Below are 22,825 nucleotides of genomic sequence, written 5' to 3' on the forward strand. Positions count from 1 at the left end.
CCCACCCTTTTGCCCCCACTCAGCTATCACCAGCCTCTTTAGCTGCCAAGGAGAGGACGCTGGAATCAGCTGAGGACGGGCGACTTGAGGCTCCCCCATCCCCTCTGTTCCCTTTCAAAATAAACACGCACGAGATGGTGGTGTCATTCCTACCTGGACTTTCACTTTTTTTTTTTTTTTTTTTTTGTCTTTTTGTCTTTTTGTTGTTGTTGTTGCTATTTCTTGGGCCGCTCCCGCGGCATATGGAGATTCCCAGGCTAGGGGTTGAATCAGAGCCGTAGCCACTGGCCTACGCCTGAGCCACAGCAACGCGGGATCCGAGCCGCGTCTGCAACCTACACCACAGCTCACGGCAACGCCGGATCGTTAACCCACCGAGCAAGGGCAGGGACCGAACCCGCAACCTCATGGTTCCTAGTCGGATTCGTTAACCACTGCTCCACGACGGGAACTCCTGGACTTTCACTTTTGAGGATACACCTGGGGTTTCTCGCGCCACCTCTTTTCCCTGCACAACAGGACTCCCCCTTCCAGTCCGTCTGCTTCTGGAGAAGATCAACGGCTTGCAGCCCCGCCAGTCACTGCCTTTGCTTTGGGAATGCAGATCTCCAGGTTTAGCGTTTGCAGGTTGGATTTGAAGGAGAGGCGTCTCTAATGCAGGAATGCTGCTGCCAGAAGACACAGCCCCTTCACTCCAGAAGCAGGGCTGCGTGTGACCGGAGGGACTGGGTGGGCAGGAGGGGACTCTGTGCTGGCAGTAGGGCTTATATCTGTTGCAAGAGCAAAATGGAAGCTACACTCCCACGGTTTGCCGCTGGAGCTCCCTAAACTACAGGCTCCTTTAGGGAGCAAATACTTGTGGGCATGGAGGGTCCCAGCTGAGAGGGTCCATCAGACCTTGCTGGTATCAACTGGTAAAAGCCCCGTTGGGGACATCCTCTGGCATGAATGTTGGTATTTCAACTTTCTGACTCGTGGATTTCTCGGCATTCTATCCTAAGAAAAGAATTCTAAACATGATGAAAGCTCCATGCCCAATTATATCTAATACAACATTATTATTGGAGAAAAAAAAGTAGAAACAACCTGTGCGTGAGGTTAGGTAAATATTTCATTTACTTGTGCTGCACTTCGGTTTCTCCAGCTGCAAGGAAGAAAGCCCCACGTGGGGTTTGTTGCAAGACAGCCAGAGCCCGGGACAGGCCTCTCGGGCTTCCTCCGGGCCTTCCTGGAGGCCGCTCTGCTTTCCTGGCGTGTCTGCTGTCACCCCCGCCCGCTCCTGACAGCCTTCTCCCGCACCTCCTCTCCTCCATCCCTCTCTTCCTGCTCACGCTTCTCCTCCTCCTCCCCCTGTACAGGCGCCTCGGCCTCTTTGTCGCTCTGAGGCAGAGGCCTGCTCTGAACATTCCGTAAAATGCCATCTGAAGACAAAATCAAAACAGCTTTCGAATTCTTTGGAAACCATCCCATGCAATACAGATTGCCTGTCGGCTTTATAAATGGTGAGAAAATGCGTCTGCCACATCCGTACATTTGCTAAATTCATCAAACTGGTCATTTGGAGGAACTGGTAAAAGATTCCTGAGATGCTAAATGTTGGGCAAACAGAAAGACAACTTTTCAAAGAGGTCAAGGAAATCAGTGTAAACTGAAAACTCTTTTTTTTTGTCTTTTTGCCTTTTCTAGGGCCGCTCCCGCAGCATATGGAGGTTCCCAGGCTAGGGTTCGAATCGGAGCTGTAGCCACAGCCTACACCAGAGCCTCAGCAACTCGGGATCCGAGCTGCGTCTGTGACCTACACCACAGCTCATGGCAATACTGGATCCTTAACCCACTGAGCAAGGCCAGGGATCGAACCCGCAACCTCATGGTTCCTAGTCGGATTCGTTAACCACTGAGCCACAATGGGTACTCCTAAACTGAAAATCCTTATAGGAACTGTAGTAAATGTGGAATAGCTTAATATAAAGAGTGGAGTCAAGAAGGCTGAATTGGGAGTTCCCGTTGTGGGTCAGTGAGTTAAGAACCCGACCAGTGTCTGTGAGGATACGGGTTTGATTCCTGGCCTCACTCCATGGGTTAAGGATCGGCGTTGCCATGAGCCGTGGTGTAGGCCTGCAGGTGCTGTCTCCGATTCTACCCCTAGCCTGGGAACTTCCATATGCTGCCAGTGCAGCCCTAAAAAGACCAAAAAGGGGGGGGGGTGATCCAGTTCTGGAGATGCCCTCCCCCTGCCCAGTCCCACAGCAACCACCCCATCTCCGTGAGTCCCTCCCCTGCCTATTGGCTCTGGCCAGAAGTCCTCACGGGGAGTTCCCATTGTGGCTCAGCGGTAACAAACCCAACTAGTAACCATGAGGACATGGGTTCGATCCCTGGCCTTGCTCAGTGGATTAAGGGCCCAGCATTGCCAGGAGCTGTGGTTGTAGGTCACAGACGTAGCTCAGATCCCATGTTGCTGTGGCTGTGGTGTAGGCTGGCAGCTGTAACTCTGATTCAACCCCTAGCCTGGGAACCTCCATATGCTGTGGATGCAGCCCTAAAAAGATAAAAGATTTAAAAAAAAAAAAACTTAAAAAAAAAAAAAACCATAAATGAAAGTCCTCACAGCATCTTGAAGGGCTAACAGAGTTTTTTGTCTGTTGTCTCTCTCCCCAACCAACATCAGCTCCTCAGAGCCCGGGCTTTGTCTGTTCAGTGCTCCATCCTGGTTCCTATAATTGTGCCTGAAGCTCAGTGAGCATTTGTTGAATGACTGAAATAAACTCATGTCCACCTCAGTGGGAGATACCCGAAGTCTCCACGGAGCTTGGAAAGCTTGAGGATGGCAAGGCCCCTGGTGGTGACCCGTCCTCTGTCCCTTTCCATAGCGAAAGGTATGTCTCCTGGTCTCTTTATTTTTCCAGATGAGTTTTGGAAGAATTTGGGCCCAGTTTCCAAAAGCTTCCATTGAGATTTTGATTGATGTCAATTTGAAAAGAAATGACATTGTTACGACCAGACATGTCTCTGTTTCTCCTTGTCTTGCCTGGCTCTCTGTTTTCATATAGTTCTTGCGTATTTACTGTTCGACGCATTTTTAGGGCACTTTACTTGCACAGTTGTTCTTGTTGGGGGGGGTGTCTGGCCCCTGCTCCCTTATTTTCTAATTGTTGCCATGGAGGAAAGGATTTGATTTGTGAATGTTTATTTTGTATCCATTCACTTTAACTAAAGGGTTATCAATTCTAAGAATTTTTAATTTGATTATCTTAGGAATAAAATCACATTATCGACAAATGACACTTTTATCTTCTTCCTTTCCTTCCTCTAGTTGGACCTCTTCTTCAGCTGTTTTTTATTGCATTTGGCAGAGCAGATCCTTTCTTAAATAAACCTTTCGTTAGGGAAGACGTTTAGGACTCCACAGAATATTTAAAGAACAAAAGCAGGCAAGTGACATGTCTCGAGTTCTGGGTTGCTGCCAATGCAGTACTTAGAGGAGATTTATTGCTCCCAGTGCTTATATTAGGGAGGCAAAAACAGAGAGAAACCGTAAATCAAGTCGATACCTGAGGAACTTTGTTCCCTTTACGTTACAAACCAAGAAAAAGGAGCAAAAGGAAGTAATGAATTTCAGCAAAATGGAGGAGGAGAGAGAATTGATAAGCTTAATCAGAAGCACGTGGGAGGAAATGGCCCTTCTGCCCAGTGCGGCAAAGGGGGACAGGATGGGGCCCGGGTCCCACCAGGCAGCCTGGCTCTTCCTTCTCCTCAGATGTCTGGGGTTGGGTCGTCCTGGGCCAGGGGTTTCTGTGGACCTCGCAGCCCCCCACTGGCCATGGACGCCTGACTGGAGGTCTTGCCCCAGTCAGTCTCCCGGAACCACTCGGGGTGAGGTTGAGGTGCTCAAGATCCGGAAGGACCCAGCCCAGCCTGCTTCCCGGGAGAGGGGGGTGCAGAGCTTGCGGGAGCCGCGAGCGCCCCCTGTCGTGGGGCTCACACCTGCGCTGTGTAAATCCACCCAGTCCTACAGGGCTTACTGGGACCTCCTTTCCTCTGTCTCGCTTGTTCTTCATAACGATGACAAAAATCTCATCCCGATGTAGAAAAGGTTTGCCTGCTCTCAAGCCAGAGCATTTGGGGGTCAGATACCTGGGCGGGGTATAGTGTGGGGGCACAGGTGACCAGTGAGGGCACAGAGAGGGGGACACGGGCTATGCTGGGCTCATGGATTCTTTTTAGGCTGGTTCTTTAGTGGATTTAACATGATGTTTATTTGAAGGGAAAGTTCCCTCACAGTCAGTCTTAAAAAAATTAATAAACCATTCTAAAATTAATAAACCAACTTCTAAAAAGGAGCAAATGCAAATTAATATACTCGGGGAAAAGGAATGAACTAATACGAAACATATTTTACAAGCGAAATGAAAGGATCAGATTCTCAGCAGTCTGCTTGCATGTTTTTATAACAAAATGGAAATTAATATCTTCCCAGGGGCTCATCATCCATTCCCCTTAACTCAATGTAATATGCAGCAATTTTTTTTTTTTTTTAATGGAGGAGAAAAAGCTCCCAGCTGCTTTTTTGAACAAGCCGAGACAGGAGGACATCTTGGACTAGGTCGGGGTCTGCGGAGAGTTCCCTGGTGGCCCCTTTTGCAATGGAAGGAGAGTGGGTGCTTGTTTCCCAGGGAGGGGTAGGCAAGAGCAGGCCTCGCAGGTGCTGGCCCCCTTGGTGGGCAGAGTTGTGGCACAAGCAAACCCGGGGCTGCCAGAGACCCCTGCCCTTCTCTCTGCGAGCTGAAGTTAGGAGGCCTGTAGGGTCATCTAGTGGTTTCTGGCCAAGGTTGCCTGGTTGACAGGGCTGTCTTCTTCCCGGCACAGTGTGGGCTGAGGCTGGAAGTCCAGCCACCCTGCCGGTGTGGAGGTTTGGGTAGAATCCCAAGCTCGTGAAGATAGCCTAAGGCAACCAAGTCCTTGGAGCCTAAAGGAGGGGTCCCCTTGGGTCAGGACCGACTGGGGCATCATAATAGTGGCCCACAGCATCCTAAACAGCCTTTGGGACCAGTTTTCAGCAGCGACACCGGGTGGCAGCATCAGAGGCAAAGGTGGCAGCTGACTCTCCTGGACTGGGGTGCGGTATGTGTTAGGGAGGCCTCAAGGTGGCAGTACTGAGCTGCCTGCCAATAGAAGCTTGCAGACCTGTGATTAGAAATTCAGAAAGATGTGACCCCTTTTGTATGCTGAGCTGCTGAAGCGAATCACACCGTTCCTTTCCATGCACTTAGCACCAGAGATTAAGTTTCCATATTTCGCATAATCAAATTAGTTTGTACAGCTTTTAGAAAGGAAACAGGTGTTCACCACAAACACATCTAAGTTTCAAAGTTTTAGAACAGAGCGGCATTTTCTCGAATGGTCAAATCTATCTTCCAACTGGCTTTGCTTCAGGTAATGCTACTGGCTGCAGCAGACAAACCCCAAAATACGTAGGGCTCAAACATCATAGAAAAGCCAAAGTAGGTATTGTGCTCTGCAGGCTGGCTCTCAGACCCAGGATTCTGTGGTCTTCAGCATGTCACATCTGGGGACACCATGCTTGTCCCCATCAAGCTGACCCAGGACGAAGAGCATGGGGGCCACACACGGGAGCTTTTCAAGGGCCGGGCCTGGGAGCAGCACCTGCACTTCTGCCCACATCCCACTGACTGGCCATACCTCACTACGAGGGGGCTGGGCTGGGCTGTCCAGCCATGCCTCGGAGGAAGAGAACAGGTCACAATGTGTGTCCCAGACAGAACGCTGGTGATCACAGGAGACCCAGAGCACCCGTCACAAAGTTTGGATTGGCAATGCCAAGTTTAGTGTAAGAATGCCAGCCTCCTTGAAGCATGTGTGTTGGATGAACGAGTGAAGGAGGCGTATGTTCCTTTTGAGGGTGCTTCTTGCCAACTCGCCCGCAGTACGGAAGCTCTGCTCCCACCCTCTGCCCTGACTGCCTTTTCATCTTGGCGGTTCTCACAGTCCAGGTCAAGGAGCATAATGACACGTTCTTTCATGCTCACGTCCAACCCACTGTTTCGGGGATGCCTCATGGCATCATGAGTGTCACCACCCAGGGACGTGCACACTCATGCAGCTCCAGCCCTTCCAGGCGTCGGGGGCACTGAAGGTTGTGCCAAGGGGAGACGCTGGTGCCGGGTCCAGGTAGGGTGGCAGGCTGTCACCCTGCAGAAGCCGCTTGAGATCATGCTGGATTTTGTGTGGGGTAACCTCCAGGGTCTCTGGGAGTGCCTGGAGGGGTCTTTGCCAAGGGCAGAGTCCTTGAGAGTAGATGGGGGTTATTCCCATGGCATACAGGCCACTGCCACCTTGTGCTGAGGGCGGCTGGGACTGCGAAGCGGGCAACGCAAAATCCAGAGCACATTTGTTCTTCAGGAGGCACGTGGTCCCTTTGAAGCATTTGGCACCTGATGAAGATGCTTCAGGGCCATTTAATTTTCTCCTCCGCAGCCCTTGGGTCGACAAGGCCCTCCTTCATCCTGGTAAGAGGCCCTGTCTTTGTTTTTGAGGGGGTTGCAAGTTCCATCCAGTGAATACCCTGGAGCTGGTCCTGGTTAACCTTTGCGTGATGTGTGTGCTGGGCACCTACTCTGAACCAGGTGCCGGGCCAGGCACTCAGTCAACGCTGTTCCCTGGTCCTCACAGCCCACCAGGGCCAGGCTCTGCAGCAGGCTCTTCCAGCTCTGGGAGCCAGAGCCTGGCTCCAGCTGCCTTGGGGGCTCCCTGAGCCATCCAGAAACTCCCAGGTGCTCTGTCTTCTGGGGTATTTTTAAAACAGCTATTTTGTACTATTTTACCAAAAGTGTTGGATGTGAAAGGGGTTTACGTCACAAACTGTTTCACTGTGAATATTTTTATAGTCATAAAAAGCCTTTAGGGAGTTCCCTTGTGGCTCAGCGAGTTAGGGACCCAGTGTTGTCCCTGCTGGGGCTCAGGTTACTGCAGTGGCGCAGGCTCAATCTCTGGCCTGGGGAACTTTTGCACACCACGGTATGGCCAACATTTCTTCTTTAAAAGGCCTCTACATCTCCAGCCCCAGAAATTTCCCCATAGACCTCTCCTGACAGCCTTGCAGCCTCCGGAGCCCCCAAGGAGGTGCCCCTGACATACCCTGACTCCATTTTGGGGGTCCCTGTTACTTCCTGCAAACTCGGCCTCCTCATTATGCGGAACCATTTAACTCTCCCCCACCCTGGATACGGCAAACTCTGAAGAGCTGCCGGAGGCGTCACCCTCCCGCTCTTCCTCCTCCCTCCCCACAAGGGGCTGCCTCCTTCACCCCCGACCCCCCAGGCAAAGGGGCTGCAGTCATCTCTGCTCTTTTCTGGTCTCTTCTCTTCTTTTCTTTTACCATTTTCTTTTCTTTTCTTTCTTTTTTTGGGGGGGGGCTGCATCCAGCCTGATCCAGGGATCAAAGCTGCACCATAGCAGCGACCCAAGCTGAGCCACCAGGGAGCTCACTTTCTCTCTCTCTTTCTCTCTCTCTTTCTTTCTTTCTTTCTTTCTTTCTTTCTTTCTTTCTTTCTTTCTTTCTTTCTTTCTTTCTTTCTTTCTTTCTCTCTCTCTCTCTTTCCTTCCTTCCTTCTTCTCTTTCTTTCTTGCCCATGGCATGTGGAAGTTCCTGGGCCAGGGATTGAACCTGTGCCACAGCAGTGACCTGACCCTCTGTGGTGACAACACCAGATCCTTCGCCTGCTGAACCACAAGAGAACTCCCCCATTTTCTTTTCTCTAACAGGGCAGAGAGCTGTCCCGCAGCAGCACTCCAAGTACAGGGACCCTGGTGTGCCCCCCTTGGAGATAAATTTTGTGGATTTAATGCAGCTCCAGGACCAGCCATTCTGTCATCGATTCAAAAGAGGAGCTGGAGCTTTCTGGCCAGTCTTGCTTGCTGCTCGCAGTGCCTGGCCCCTGGCTCATCGCTCTACCAGCTGCATACTTTGCTCCCTATTTTTCCCAGTTAAGATTTCTGAAAGGAAACCTGATTGGCTGAGTGAATTTCTACTTTCCTTTCATGTCCCCACCCCGGTCAGTCCACTGTGGTCAGGGTGGCAGAGCTCATGGCCACCCGGGACATGCTTCTTACAGAAAGGAACTGGGGAAGTGGGTATTCCTCTTAGAACAGGCTTCCCTGCTGCTCCTGGGGTTGCTGTGTGGTACAGGCCCCTGTTTGGGTCAAAGTCATACAGCTGTTAAATGTCAGAGGCAAGGTGCCAATCCAGACATGCTCATGCCCAAACCACTTAACCATCAGCTCCTTATTCCACGTTGGCCTTTCAGAGATAGTCGTAGGAGATACAGGGGGCTGGAGAGGGGTTCTTTGGCCAAGACTGAAATGTGGCCAGGAAGGGAGAAATCAGAAAGTGCTGTTTTTTGACTCCCTCTTTTATTTTTTTTATTTTTGCCTTTCCTAGGGCCGCTCCGCAGCATGTGGAAGTTCCCAGGCTAGGGTTCGAATCGGAGCTGTAGCCACCGGCCTACACCACAGCCACAGCAATGCAGGATCCGAGCCTCATCTGTGACCTACACCATGGCTCACGGCAATGCCGGATCCTTAACCCACTGAGCAAGGCCAGGGATTGAACCCGCAACCTCATGGGTCCTAGGTGGATTTGTTAAGCACTGAGCCACAACGGGAACTACGATCCCCTCTTTTAGTAAATACATTTACAAACTCCCTATTGAGAACAGCTATCAAGCCCCTAAACAAACCCAAAAACCCTCACACTGCATGATAATGCAAGTAAAAACGCCAATAAATTATGACCGAATTTTGGAAACGTGACATGAATCGCATATTGAAAAGTCAAGGGAATGGGGTGAGGTCATCTTAAAATGGCAGAAAGCCCCCCAAATTAGAGCCAGCTGTGCTCAGGCTGCACACCTGGCTCCACACGGCCAGTCTGCGTGAGAGACGGTCAGGAACAGAACACAAACCATCCCGGGACCCACCGGAAACCAAGTCCCTCGCCAGGTAGGAGCTGAGGTGGGGGTGCAATGATGTCAGCAGCTCTTTCCACTCTCCAGAGTTCAACGCTTCGGAGACGTCCTTGAGGGGTTTTTAAAGCTTTCCACCCTTTTGTTTTATTTTCTGAATTTTAAAACGTGCCTTTTCCCACTCTCTTTCTCCTCCTTCGGCCTCATCATTACTTCCTGTTCAGGCACCTGCAAAATAGTCCCCGTTTCCCTTGATTCAGGCTCCTGAGTATTTGTCCTAATTTCCTAGGACAACCTCTTTGAAGAAGGACGGTTCATGGGAATATTAAATGATTTCAACCAAGACCCTCGGGTTTGAATCCCTGTTCTGATCTCATCAGCCTCCTGAGCTGGGGTCTCTGCCTCGTTTTTCTCATCTGCAAAATGGGGATAAACGTAGTAACCACTTAGTAGGATTGTTGTGAGGCCTGAATGAGATGACTTACATTAATTGGTAGAGTAGTGCCTGGCACATAGTAACTACTTAATAGATATTGGCTATTTTTCATTGTGAAATAGGATATAGGAAAGTCGCATGACATTTTGACCCTAGCCATTTTGGGCATTCCCAAGAAAGGCACAGAAAGGGGGGCCGTGGGGCTGCCTGGTTTGGGGCTTGCATACACCCCTAATTCCATCTCCCTGTGGGTCTTACTTAATTCCCTCCAAACGCTGTGGCTCAGAGTGATTTTATGCACTGTTGTCGTCCGCCCTTGCAATTCCATAGCTTAGTGATCTTTCACCCACTTGTTGTGAGTACTCAGTTTATGGCCATCAGACATCCACTGCCCCTTTTAAACACCCTGTGATCTCTTTGCGGGGATTTGTGCTTATCCCATCGGGTGCAGTCTTTGGGGAGCTGTAGATCGGGAATTTTCTAACCTGACTGCTGAAGAAATCAGAGAGGTCTTTTATTTTTTATTTATTTATTTATTTATCTTTTTTTTTTTTTTTTTTTTTTGCCTTTTCTAGAGCCGCTTCCCGTGGCACATGGAGGTTCCCAGGCTAGGGGTGTCATTGGAGCTGTAGCCACCAACCTATGCCAGAGCCACAGCAACGCAGGATCCGAGCCACCTCTGCGACCTACACCACAGCTCACAGCAACGCCAGATCCTTAACCCACTGAGCAAGGGCAGGGACCGAACCCGCAACCTCATGGTTCCTAGTCGGACTCGTTAACCACTGTGCCATGACGGGAACTCCTCAGAGAGGTCTTTAGAATCCACACAGATCTCAGACTACCCAGGAGTCCTTGGGCACAGGACCTGTGCTCCACTCATCAGGCTGTACTGGGACTCCAAGACACACGGACGAGTAGAGAGACCCAGGACAAAAAAGAAAAGGGTTCCTGTCGGCTCATGGCAGGTGCAGCGCCACCCTAGTCCCTGCTCTGCTCCTGAGCTTGTTTCTTCTGCCTTCCCATGAGCCTTCTGAGTTACCCGTTAGGCTTCCTATATGCTTCTAGCTGGCCAGCGTCACGGACTCTCTAGCTTGCAACCGGAGACCTCTAACTGACACTTGTTGAATTCCATTGAGAGCTGTTCAGTTTCTCATCTCTGACCGGTTAAAGAGTATGAAAAACAAGCCTCTATTGGTTCAAAATAGCTCCATGAATTGGAACCCACATGGAAGTTTGCAGAATAATGAAAAAGTCACAGAACTGGTGGTTCTACTCTGAGTCTCATTTATCTGCTTAGACGCCATCACGCGGGTGATCTAAAAACCTTCTGCACGCCAGATACTCCCTGTAAGTGATAGAGCGCCAGGGAAAGAAAGGCAGTTGACCGGAGCACGGAGCCCTCAAGCAAGATTTATTGAGCAGCAGAGTGGCCGCGAGCCCTGAGCCAGAGGAACTCCAAGCCCCCGGCCCTTGGGAGAGAATCAGGTTTTATAGGCAGGGAGTCATGGGTTGAGTTCTATGGGTCCGGGATGGCGGTTGAGATCATGGCATAAAAATTTAACTTTCTCCTTGGGGCTGTCTTTGTCCTTGGGAAGTCAGCCACACATGGGCTTGGTGCTTCCGCCTGCGGAGGTCCCGATAAAAGAGATACTGCAGGTCTGGGGCTGGGGGGGGTCGAGGAGTCAGGCGGACTTATTCTTTCTCAGGCCTCCCTTTTAGTTTTCACCTAAGAGTAAGGAATCACCAGATCTATCAGGCAGAGTGTGGAGAAGTGGTCTGTGGAACAGGAATCAAATATATAATTTTATATATATTTTAAATTTTTTTATTAAAGTAGAGCTGATTTACAATGTTGTACCCACTTCTGCTGTACTGCAAATTGACCCAGTCATATACACACACACACACACACACGTATATATACGTATATATATATATTCACACATTCTTTTTCTCATATTATCTTCAATCACGATCTATCACAAGTGATTGAATAGAGTTCCCTGTGCTGTACAGCAGGGCCTCATTGCTTATCCATTCTCAATGGAATAGTTTGCATCTACTAACCCCAAACTCCCCTGTATCCCACTCCCTCCCCCTCCCCCATGGCAACCACAAGTCTGTTCTCCAGGTCTATGAGTCTGTTTCTGTTCTGCGGATAGGTTCGTTTGTGCCACATTTTAGAAGGAACCAAATGCAGAACCTTTGCTTACCAACACCAGGATCTCCTTCTCACCCTGACACTCTGCAAACTCTTTCCATCCGGGCCTGCTGTCCTGCATGTCCATCCCACGGGTCTCCTGCCTCTGGTCTCTGTCCCTTCAAAGCCATCAGGCTTGTGGCGGTTGGAGCCATCTGAGTGTTAAAGACTCATCATGGCTCGAGGGATATTGGGAAGCAGCCAAAGCAACCATCTTACATGGAGGAGGAGAGAAATGGAAGGTCTTGAAGACGAAATGACTTGCAGAGCTGGAGTTAGAATCCAGGACCCCGGACCTCCCTCTGTGCTCCTTTTATTATACCCTATGGACACTCATGAACCAGGAGCTAAAGTGGTTGGAGAAGGTAGGTTGGCAACGGCAGTAACCAAATCTGTGTTTCCCATCTCTGACTCAGGCCCTTTGCAGGGAGATGCTGAATGGCCTCCCACTAGGGTCAGCAGAGTGTAATTCTCAACCCTGTGGCTGTTGGGTTTGGCCATGTGACTTGCCCTGACCATTGGAATACGGGCAGAAGTCAGCTCCAAAGAGCATCTGTGTTGCCACCCATCCCACTTGCTTTTCTCCTGTTTATTGTGGAAAGAACATACCCCTGGTGGCCACTGGTCTCAGAAGGAGAGACGTGGAAGGGAACGAAATACAACCAAGAGTCTGAAGTAGAGTTGCTGCCAGCAACCTGCAGATCTGTGAATGTAACCTAGATGGTTGCTGCTCTAAGCCCCTGAGATTTCTGAGTGTGTTTGTTACCCAGCATGACTCAGCAGGAACCTGCCTGATACAATGTTCTCAGACTCAAAGGATGAGTGGTGTGCACAGCAGAAGGCATGGCTCCCACAAGCCGCTGCCCAAATTAACTTCTTAAGTCACTCTTGTTCCCAGGGCCTGTGTAATGAAGTCTGCTGTCTTTGGTTTTGGAGTGAAGGCTCTTCTCTCCTGAACTTCAACCAGTTCTTCAACCTCACCTCCTTCTTTTCTCTGCTAACCTTCCATTCCAGCCATACCTAAACCACCTGCACTTGCCCCCATAACCCCTCTGTTCCACCTAATTAAGTCCCGAACCTCATGAAGACGACCAACCTGGTCCCATTCATCCCTCCTGCCTCTCAATACAGGTGGTCCCAGAGAGAAGATTGCTTGGCGCTGCTTCCGCACTCTCGCACCCTCCCCGCCCAGCCCCTCCATCCTTCTGTATTAGAAGTAGTGTCTGGCACAGCCCATGTGCTCCCTACCCAGATTCCCTGGGTAAGTCCTGGCTGTCCTGTGTCACCCCTAATGCCACCTCTGGGCACCTTCCCCAGTCCATCCTTGGGGTAACAGGACCCAGGTGGACTCCTGGTACAGAGGAGAGGCTGTTGGAAGCTGACGGGAAAAACCCTCAAAGGGAAGAGGCCCAGCAGCCTGGGGGCTTTGGCAAGACCCGCCTGGGTGCCAGTCCTGCCCACTGAACCCGAGAGCCTGCTGGAGAAGGCCTGGGAGAGCCCTGACTTGACACCTGGTGGCAGCTTGGAGCTCTTGCAGGCAGGTGGGCATCAAGAAGGGACACATTCAAAGGAGAGAAAGAAAGAGGGCATGCCGGATCACGGCCGAGGAAAGTAGCCCCGTGGTTCACTGAAGAGATTGTGCTGAATACAGTTTTTCCTAAGTGGTGCCCTAGGAGTGGATCGTTCGGATCAGAAAGTCCTCTTGAGGCCAGTGCCGTTCCTGACGCTCTGACTCGGAGCATCAGAACCACCTGGAAAACCTGAGCCCGCAAGACCACAGTCTGCAGTTCAGTTGAGAGAACCTGCAGCCCTCCAGGGCCCAAAGCCAGAGGAGGTGCCGGAGGAGAGTTTTACTGCGGGAACCTAAATTTAACCAGCTGGAGGCCTTTTTAAACAATCATCCTATTGCTATATTTAAAATAAATTATGCGTCTATTAGCAGGCAGTCAGCATTTGGTTATTAGGATGGAAGATGGAACACAGTGTTCTCGGCTGCCGTGGGCCGAGTCCCAGGCGCCTCTGCAGGATCGCTTAGCACGCGGTAAAGACATTTGTTAAAGGGAAGTGTGTCTCAGGCCTGACAGGCTGGAGGCCGGCGAACCCACCAGCGAGCAGCCGCCAGCTGACAGAGTGGCACAAGAGACACCTGTCCGAAACGATGTTATCCCCGCCTAACTTCTACAAGACACCTGGAAGAAGCGGGAGAGGTGGGGAGGAAAAAGGAGCACTCCACGGATGTACCGAAATCTCTTGGTAAGAGATACTAAAATACTTCCTAGAGCTACGACACTCAAAATGGTGTAAAATAGTTAACAAAGGGCCAGTGCCAATAGATGAGGTTTTTCTGAATAAACTTGAGGTTGCCTAGGAGGTCGATATATAATAAAGAGGGGGCCGGAGGCTCATTCCTTGAGAAGATCAACACATGATGAAACCTGCTGGCAGTGTTACAAAGAAAAAGCCCACGTGATTAGGAATGAATATGGAGACATAGCCCCCGAGGCAGCCCTGATACCAAAACCTGACAAAACAAACTCTGTAGGACTGCACCTACCCCACCTGCACCACAGCTCATGGCAACGCCAGATCCTTAACCCACTGAAGGAGGCCAGGGATCGAACCTGCATCCTCATGGATACATGTCAGATTTGTTCCCATTGAGCCTCGGTGGGAACTCCCAGATGGCTTAGTTTTGAGTGTTTCACAAAAGGCTCTTGGGTGTGATCCTACCTGATCTTCCGTCCATGAAGTCGGAGGGGGAAGGGTTAGGCTATTGGTTTGACAAGTAAGAAGCCTTAGGTTCCATGAAGTTCCTTTCCCGGTGTCAAAGAGACAGCAAGTGGTCAAATCAGGGGTGCCTTTGTCGTTTTCTGGGTGTTTATTACATCGTGGCTTTCTCAGAGCCGACCCGGTGAGCTCTTTCTGCAGTGCATTTCCATCAGGTCGTAAGTCTCAGGATTATTAATGCTGGTATGGTATGCTGTCATTTCAGGGGACATAAATTTAATGCCATAGGACTCTGCCATCTCATTTCTTAATAAAACATTAAACTCGTTTACGGTAAGACACCATGGATAGAGTAAACATCTTTAAGAGAATGTAAGAATGATGCCTTATATTGCTTCTTTAGCATGGCAAGGAAGCGGTGAGTTATGGTACCGAGGGTATATTAAATTTGCGAAATTAATTAATTGGTAATCTGCTCCTTCAACAAATATGTACTGAGTACCTGCTATGTGACATGGCACTTTTCTTGACCCGGAGGACTCGGAGATGAGCCAGATAGGCAGCACTCCCTGCCTGCGCGGAGCCGAGGCCCTGCACTGATGGCGGACGTCTGACCAAATGATGTTTGCGCTACTTTAAGTATAAAATACATGTCGACTGCAAAGCTATAAATAATCCAAATAGTATACAATGCAGGTAATTGAATGAAAATGAACTGCGGTTTAAAGTACACAAAGATGTTCCCTCTTTTGGCCTGAAAATTAAACCTAGAATTATAGGAACGTCAGGGTTCCGTGTTAAGAGGGTACCTTTATATTTTGTTCCTTTTTTTTTTTTTTTTTCTGCTTTTAGGGCCGTTCCCAAGGCATGTGAAAGTTCCCAGGCTAGGGGTCCAATCGGAGCTGCAGCAGGTGGCCTACGCCACAGCCACGCCACGCTGGATCCTTAACCCACTGAATGAGGCCAGGGATTAAACCTGCATCCTCATGGATTCTAGTCAGGTTCTTAACCCACTGAGCCCCAATGGGAACTCCTCCTGTTCCTCTTCTTAAGAAGGTATCAACTCCTAGCTGGGGAACTTCCATATACCGAAGGCGTGGCCCTAAAAAGACCAAAAAAAAAGAAAAGGGAAGGCATCAGAAAACCTCCTTGGATTCACTGAGGGCAGCCACCACCCCCTTAGGAGAGCAGGAAAGGATGCCTGTGTCCCTTGACTGCATTTGCAGGGGGAGGGGGAGAAGGGAATGTGACAATGGCCTGGGCAAAGCAGAGGTAATGAGACCTGGGGTGTGGTTGTGTACGTGCCCCCAGACCGAGGCCTGGTGGGCTCCTCTGGCTCCAGGAGGCACCGGCTGAAGCTCCAGACCCCGCCCCACCTTCCGTGCCCGGTCCCACCCAGCCCGGACCTGAGTGTCCTTGGCTGTGGCTGTAGGAGCCAGTGCCCTCCAGGCTCGCAGAGCAGAGGTCCGCCCTGGTTACACCCCAGCCCCTGACAGTCTCGGGGAGCACACGGAGGGAAAAATAGATGAGGGTGTGGAGACCCCAACATCAGTTCACAGGATGGGGCCACGGAAGGGAGCTGGGAGGACACTGGTTCCTTGATGATTTAAAAAGTCTTTTTTGACCGGGACACTGTTGGCTCAAGTAAGGCAAACAGCTGTGTGACACCCCTAGAATGTTCTGGACCTTTCCCCACCTGTATACAAACAAGTACCCATGAGCTGGGCGGGTGTGTGTTGGATCACCGTGTCCTTCGCCCCTTGGACTTGATGCAAGCTCCGCCCGGGGCCCATTTCACAGGCTGAGGACGTTCTGAGGGGCCTGCACTAGATCCCTGCAGTGTCCAGTGGGGCCTGCTTTCCCAAGGTCACTGCTGGGTGTGGGCCCTGCTCTGCAAGCTCCCCTCAGACACAGCAGCTCCGCCAGCTCTGTCGCCCGGGTGCCTGTCACCTTCCACGTTCTCAAATCTCACCTTTTTCCCAAAATGTCAAGGTGTTTTTCTCTACAAAGACAAGCGCCTCTCCCAAGGGGGTCTCTGCTGCCAGCTGTTGAGCTGAGAACAAGTTCACCTCCTTTCCTCTGACACTGAACTTCTGAATCAGAAAGCCTGACTGGACAAGGGTGAAGGGTCTGATATCAGCTGTTTATTTAATAGCCACTGGTAAGCTACAAATTTTTTTTTTTTGTCCTTTCCAGGGCTGCACCTGTGGCATATGGAGGTTCCCAGGCTAGGGGTCGAATCAGAGCTGTCGCTACCGGCCTACACCACAGCCACAGCAACGCAGGATCTGAGCCACGTCTGTGACCTACCACCACAGCTCACGGCAACACCAGATCCTTAACCCACCGAGCAAGGCCAGGAATTGAACCTGCAACCTCATGGTTCCTAGTTGGATTGTTAACCACTGAGCCATGACGAGAACTCCTGAAATATTTTCTGTAAGCCTCTAGAGATGTACTTGGAGTTTGTTAATGACACATAGTTCAGAGGTTAAAAGGTGGAGGCCAGGAGCTTCCTGGCAGCTCAGTGGGGTAAGAACCTGGTGTGGTCACTGCTGTGTCTCTGGTTACTGCTGTGGCTCAGGCTCAATCCCTGGTCTGGAAGTGGCCAAAAAAAAAAAAAAAAAAAGCCACGTCCAGAGGTGGTAAAATAACCCCTTACAGTTCTATGGTCAATTGTACACTTTTAATAGCAAACTGTATGATAGCTCAATAAAACTGTTCCAGAAGGTTTTTAATTCCACGGCAGCTCCTGGTGAGGAAGGGGCAGGGCTGGGAGCTGGTTCTGTATTGTGGCCACCTGAGGCCCTCCGAGAACTCTGTCCTCCAGGGGGGATGGTCCCCTCCCTCCAGCCCCTGCAGATGGAGGGGCCACTCTGCTCTGGTTGGGTGGCCGAGAGCGTCTATAGACACTCCCCATTCTTGAGCGCCCCACCTGCTGCGGGACGGGGCAGTGCAGCCATGTGCCCAGCCCATCCGGCCTGTCAGCCACAGCCGGAGGAAGAGCCAGTCAAGGAGGGAGCCTGGGCCTTGGCATGGGGGCTGCTTTGGGACTAGATTCACGCTCCAAAGCCTAGGAGCCAGGGGAATTTGTGCCACTCCCACCACTGCTGCTGGGACGTTCACACAGTCTGCCCCGCCCCCTTTGGGACGGGAATCCTGCCCCAAGCCAAGGGCAAGTGGTTCTCATGGGGGGTGGGCAATCACCAGACCCCTGAACTCTGGCCACAGTCATTAGCCCGAGGTGAGTCTTTGACCCCAGCTGGGCCAAGTGGGGTCCAATCCTGGGAGTTTTCCTTCCAGAGTGTGCCCCCTCCAAGCCCCCAGACCCTCTCTGACTCATGGTCCTAGCAGGTCTGAGAGCACATGGTTGACCCATGAGAGAGCCCGAGGGTTGATGCAGAGAAAGTCCCTGTGGCTGCGGGGATGCCGATTTGAACCCCCTTCCCCACCCTGTCCCCATCCCAGCTCAGCTTCTTCCAGTCCCTGGGGTGCTGGGCGTTCTCCTTCGGCAGAACCAGTGGGAGCTGAGGGTCTCCTCATCTGCAGCCCAAACCTGACCATCAGCAGACAAGCAGGGCGGGGACTGGGCCTGGGTTTCAAGAGCTCCTGAAGGAGCAGCAGGAAGCCTGGAGCAATGGCCAGGGGGCAGCAAGAAGAGAGGAGTCTGGAGTCCCCCAGGCAGCAGGTGAGAGCACCAGCTCAGAGGGAGAGGCGGCTCCTCTGGGAGCCCGACCTGTATTTGTAGAGCCAGCCCCACAGTCCAGGAACAACACTGATCCACCCGGTGGGACCTTTGCAAGAACAGAGCCTTAGACAGAAGCTTCGTACAGTGGTCAAGAAGGGCCAGGCTCTGAAGTGCCCAGTCTATCTTTGCACGAGTGATCTGTGCCTGCCTCTTGGAAAGACACTGTGGTAACAATTCTCCAACAAGAGCCATGTGCTTTGGGTCTTTTTGTTTTGATTAAAAAAAAAATTATGGGAGTTCCCCATGGTGGCTCAGTGGTTAAGAAGTTGACTAGTGTCCGTAAGGATTCGGGTTCAATCCCTGGCCTCACTCAGTGGGTTAAGGATCCAGCATTGCTGCAGCTGCAGCATGGGTCACAGAGGTGGTGGCTTGAATCTGGATTGCTGTGGCTGTGGCATAGGCCAATGGCTGCAGGTCTATCTCCAATTAATTCCATGCCTGGCCTGGGAACTTCCATATGCAGCAGGTGCAGCCCTAAAAGGAAAAAAAAAGTTATGGCCACATTACAAAATTTGGAAGATCAAAAACCAACAAAAAAGTCACCCATAAACTACTGTTGAGATGTTGAAAATGCTGTTTTAATTAATTTCCTGGTGTGTACTCTAGTATTTTAGTGAATAAATCTAAGCCAATGATTCCCAAAGTGTGGCCTCGGGAACAGCAGCAGCAGCGACAATGTCACCTGGGAACTTGTTAGAAATGCTGATTCTCAGGCTCTATTCACCCTTCTAAGTTAGAAACTTGGGGTGAGGCCCAGCTCCCTGTGCTTTAACAGACCTGATGAGCTTCTGTTGGGAAACCATTGGTTTATGCCTTTGTAGTCCCATGCAGTCCTATGGCCTTACCACCAGAGGGCACCAGCAGGCTGTGCTTCTCTCCTACCGTTGCCAGCTTTCGCAAGCACCTGCAACATTGAGGCCTCGCTAGACTTTTTTTCTTTTTCTTTTCTTTTCTTTCTTGTTCTCTTTCCTTCGTTCCTTCCTTCCTTCTTTTGGAATAAAGAATGACTGATGATATGTTGGGAATTATTGGCTTACCTTAACTTCCACCATGTTTGGACCAAATTGTGCTATCGTTTTAGTCTTTGTTTAATTGTGGATCTAATATGTTTTGGGGGTGGTAGAACATATTTGATAGCACTTAATTTTGTTTGAAACAGAAAGAAAAGCAGAAGCACCTGGGTCAGTAACAAAGATTATCTCCTAATGAAAGTTTGCATTCTTTTTTTTTTTGGTCTTTTTTGCTATTTCTTGGGCTGCTCCTGCGGCATATGGAGGTTCCCAGGCTAGGGGTCAAATCGGAGCTGTAGCCACCGGCCTACGCCAGAGCCACAGCAACGCGGGATCCGAGCCGCGTCTGCAACCTACACCACAGCTCACGGCAACATCGGATCGTTAACCCACTGAGCAAGGGCAGGGATCGAACCCACAACCTCATGGTTCCTAGTCGGATTCGTTAACCACTGCGCCACGACGGGAACTCCGAAAGTTTATATTCTATAAAAAGCAGGAGACGGCTCCCCTGTGGCTCCTTCCTCCGTTTTCCTTCTCCTGCAGTCCTGGACTTCTCACCAGCAGGGCCAGGGTCCTCTGGGCTGAGCGCCCGGCTGTCATGGGTCTCTCCTCTCTCCTCTTCCTCTGATTACCTCTTTTTGTTATTTTCCAGCCGAAGGTACCGAGGTATAATTTACATATGATAAGTGTACCCCCTGGAAGTGTTTGATGAGTGAAAATATGTTTTTACTCGCAATAATTGTAGGAAAGGCTCGAGCTTCATACTCACCCCTGTGTTCGGTGCACTGTGCCCCAGAAGCCCATGCATGTTTTATTGTTCTTCTTGCCATTGATTAAGTATCAACCATGCCAACAGCTAAGACATTATTAGGGCAGGCAGTCCTCTTGCAATCCTCTGAATTAGGTATTATCCCCATTTTACAGATTAAGAAAATGCAGCTCAGAGGGGCAAAGATATTTGTTTAACCACACACCTCCCAGGATGCTTGTCATAAGTGCAGAGGGTCCGAGAGACTTTCTCATCACAGGAAAAGGCCACAGAGTGGGAATATTGCCAGAAGGCAGATGGAAGCCGGAGCCAGAGGAAGTGGGCTTCCCAGGGTCATGAAGGAAGTCTTGAACCCTTGATGGCAGCAGATAGAGATGGAGCAGCCATTTCTGCGGCTTTCGAGCAGAGACGCGCAGGGAGCAGGCCCAGCTCTGAGGAGGGGCATTTCCTGGAGGCCTCTCCCCTTCCCTACGTGCCTTGGGTGAGGATGGTCCTGAGCACGCTGTGATTCTAGAACCATCTAAGGGTCAGAAGCCCACACCCCAGGCCAGCCACTTTGGCTTCCTTTACCGATAACAGAACAAGGCCTGCTCACGGCCCCTGGTCCCTTCGGTGTGCGGCCCCCCAAGAGTCACCCTGGGGGTCTCACTCATGAGAGTCGCTCAACTTCCCATCTGTGCAGATCAGCGCTGGAGGCTTCAGCTTGTCCTTTGCTTCCACAAAGTTGAGTGTCTGTGACTTGCCAGTAACGGGGGCCGGATGCTGGGAAGATCAGAACGAGGGAGACCTCAGCCCTGCTCCTGAAGGGTGCACAGCCACTCCGGGGGGCACCTTGGTTCTGCCCAAACAGGATTGCTCTCGTGCACCGGGAGCTGAGGACTTCTCTGGCTGTCTGTTAGTCGTTGCCAATAGGGGCAAAGGCCTTTGCTGCTTGGCTGAAGGAGACAGTTTGGGGGGAGTGGTGGGAGGGGTTGGGTAGGCTTTGAGGACAAAGCAAAGGACAGACAGACGGGGATGAGGAAGGAGGGGACAGCCTGGGGTCACCTGCCACCCTCCTCCCCTGCCCCTCCCTACATGGCTGGGGGCAGCAGCTGAAGGAGCAACTCGCTAAGACCTGGCCCAGCCACACTGCTAGGGACCAGCCCCCACCCCAGCCCCAGACGTGGGCACCCAGAGAGCTTAGGGTGGCTTCAGTGGGGGAGTTTCTGTGCCCAGCAAAGCAGCCTTCCTGGGGGGGCTTTGACAGCAGGCCATGGCTAGTGTCCCCTTTGAGGGCTCGGGAGCCGTCGACTGTCTACCTGAAGGACCCCCTGTGTGCCTCTGGGGTTTCCCTGAAATTAGTGGGGTGACTTTGGGGGGAGCCATGGGCCTTCAGTCTGTGGTAATTCGAGTATCACCGTTCACGGGACAAGGCTTTCGTGTGCAGTTTGGAAACCCCGGGATGCAGGCAGTGGTGGCACGTGCACCTTGTCTCGTAGTAATCGTCGCCATCGTGCTTCCCTTGCCAGACAAAGAGCAAAGACCCTGGAGACGCCGCTGTGGCACGACAGGATCGGCGGCGCCGCCTCTGCAGTGTCAGGACACAGGTTCAATCCCCGGCCTGACACAGTGGGTTAAAAGATCCAGCATTGCCACGTAGGTTGCAACTGCAGCTTGGATCTGATCCAAGCCTGGGAACACCATATGCTTCAAGGTGGAAAAAATACATAAACAAAAGGACGAAGACCCTGTCCTGTGTCATCTCGTGTCACCCTCACAGCAGCCCCACGAGGTCTGAGTACTATTGCTCCCACTTTACAGAAGAGCATGCTGAGGTTTCACTTGCCCAAGCCTCCCAGCTGGTGGGGAGGATGCCAGGAAAGGGGCCAAGCCAGCCGACGCCTGGTGCTGGTCCACCCCTCAGCCTGCAGCTCAGGAAACGTGCTTCCTGGAAAAGGTCCAGCCAAGCCCAGGGCTGAGCTCTGAGAGCCTGACTTTATTCTAAGAAGCTTCTTTCTTGAAGTTTTTGAAATTCTTCTTCCCTCCCTTCTCTGTCTCTCTGTCTCTCTCTTTTTTTTTGCATGCACCCACGTCATGTGGAAGTTCCTGAGCCAGTTCCGTAGCAGCGACCCCAGCCACTGCAGTGACAACACCAGATTCCCAACCCGCTGTGCGACACGAGAACTCTTGTTTTAAAAAAATTCTTCTCCCTTTTGAAATCACCTTCTTATTTTCTTCAGTTGTATTGAGAGATATAATTCACATACTATACAGTTTACCCATTTAAAATGCACAGTTCAGTGGTTTTCAGTATATTCAGACTGGTGCACCCATCACCACAATCAACTTTACACTGTTTTCCTGACCCGCAAAGAAATTCCAAACCCAGGAGTTCCCATCGTGGCTCAGTGGAAACGAATCTGACTAGTAACCATGAGGACACAGGTTCAATCCCTGGCCTTGCTCCGTGGGTTAAGGATCCAGCATTGCCATGAGCTGTGGTGTAGGTCGCAGATGTGGCTCTGATCCGCTGTGGCTGTGGCTGTGGTGTAGGCTGGTGGCTGCAGTTCTGATTCGACCCCTAGCCTGGGAACCTCCATATGCCACGGGTGCAGCCCTAAAAAGACCAAAAAAAAAAAAAAAGAGAAAGAAAAAGAAAAAGAAATCCCACACTCATTCGCAGTCACTCTGTTTTCCCACACCCTCCCACGCCAGCCCTAGACTACCGCTCAGAAGATACTTCCTGCTTCTGTAGATTGTCTGCTCTGGATCCTTCATGTATGTGGACTCAGACACTATGTGACCTGCTGTCTGGCTTCTCTCCCTCAGCACCACCTTTCTAATGTTCATCTATGCGGCAGCACGTAGTAGGACTTCATTTCTTTCAGGTGCCAAAGAATACTGTGCTGTGTGGATGGACCAGATTTTCTTTATCCTTTCCGCAGAAGATTTGGGTTGTCATCACTTTT

Source organism: Sus scrofa, chromosome 15 (genome assembly GCF_054392235.1).
Source record: "Sus scrofa isolate SSC_HxYL_T2T_F1_AM1 chromosome 15, Sscrofa_HxYL_maternal_Yorkshire_Landrace_v2.0, whole genome shotgun sequence".
In the NCBI taxonomy this organism is placed as follows: Eukaryota; Metazoa; Chordata; class Mammalia; order Artiodactyla; family Suidae; genus Sus; species Sus scrofa.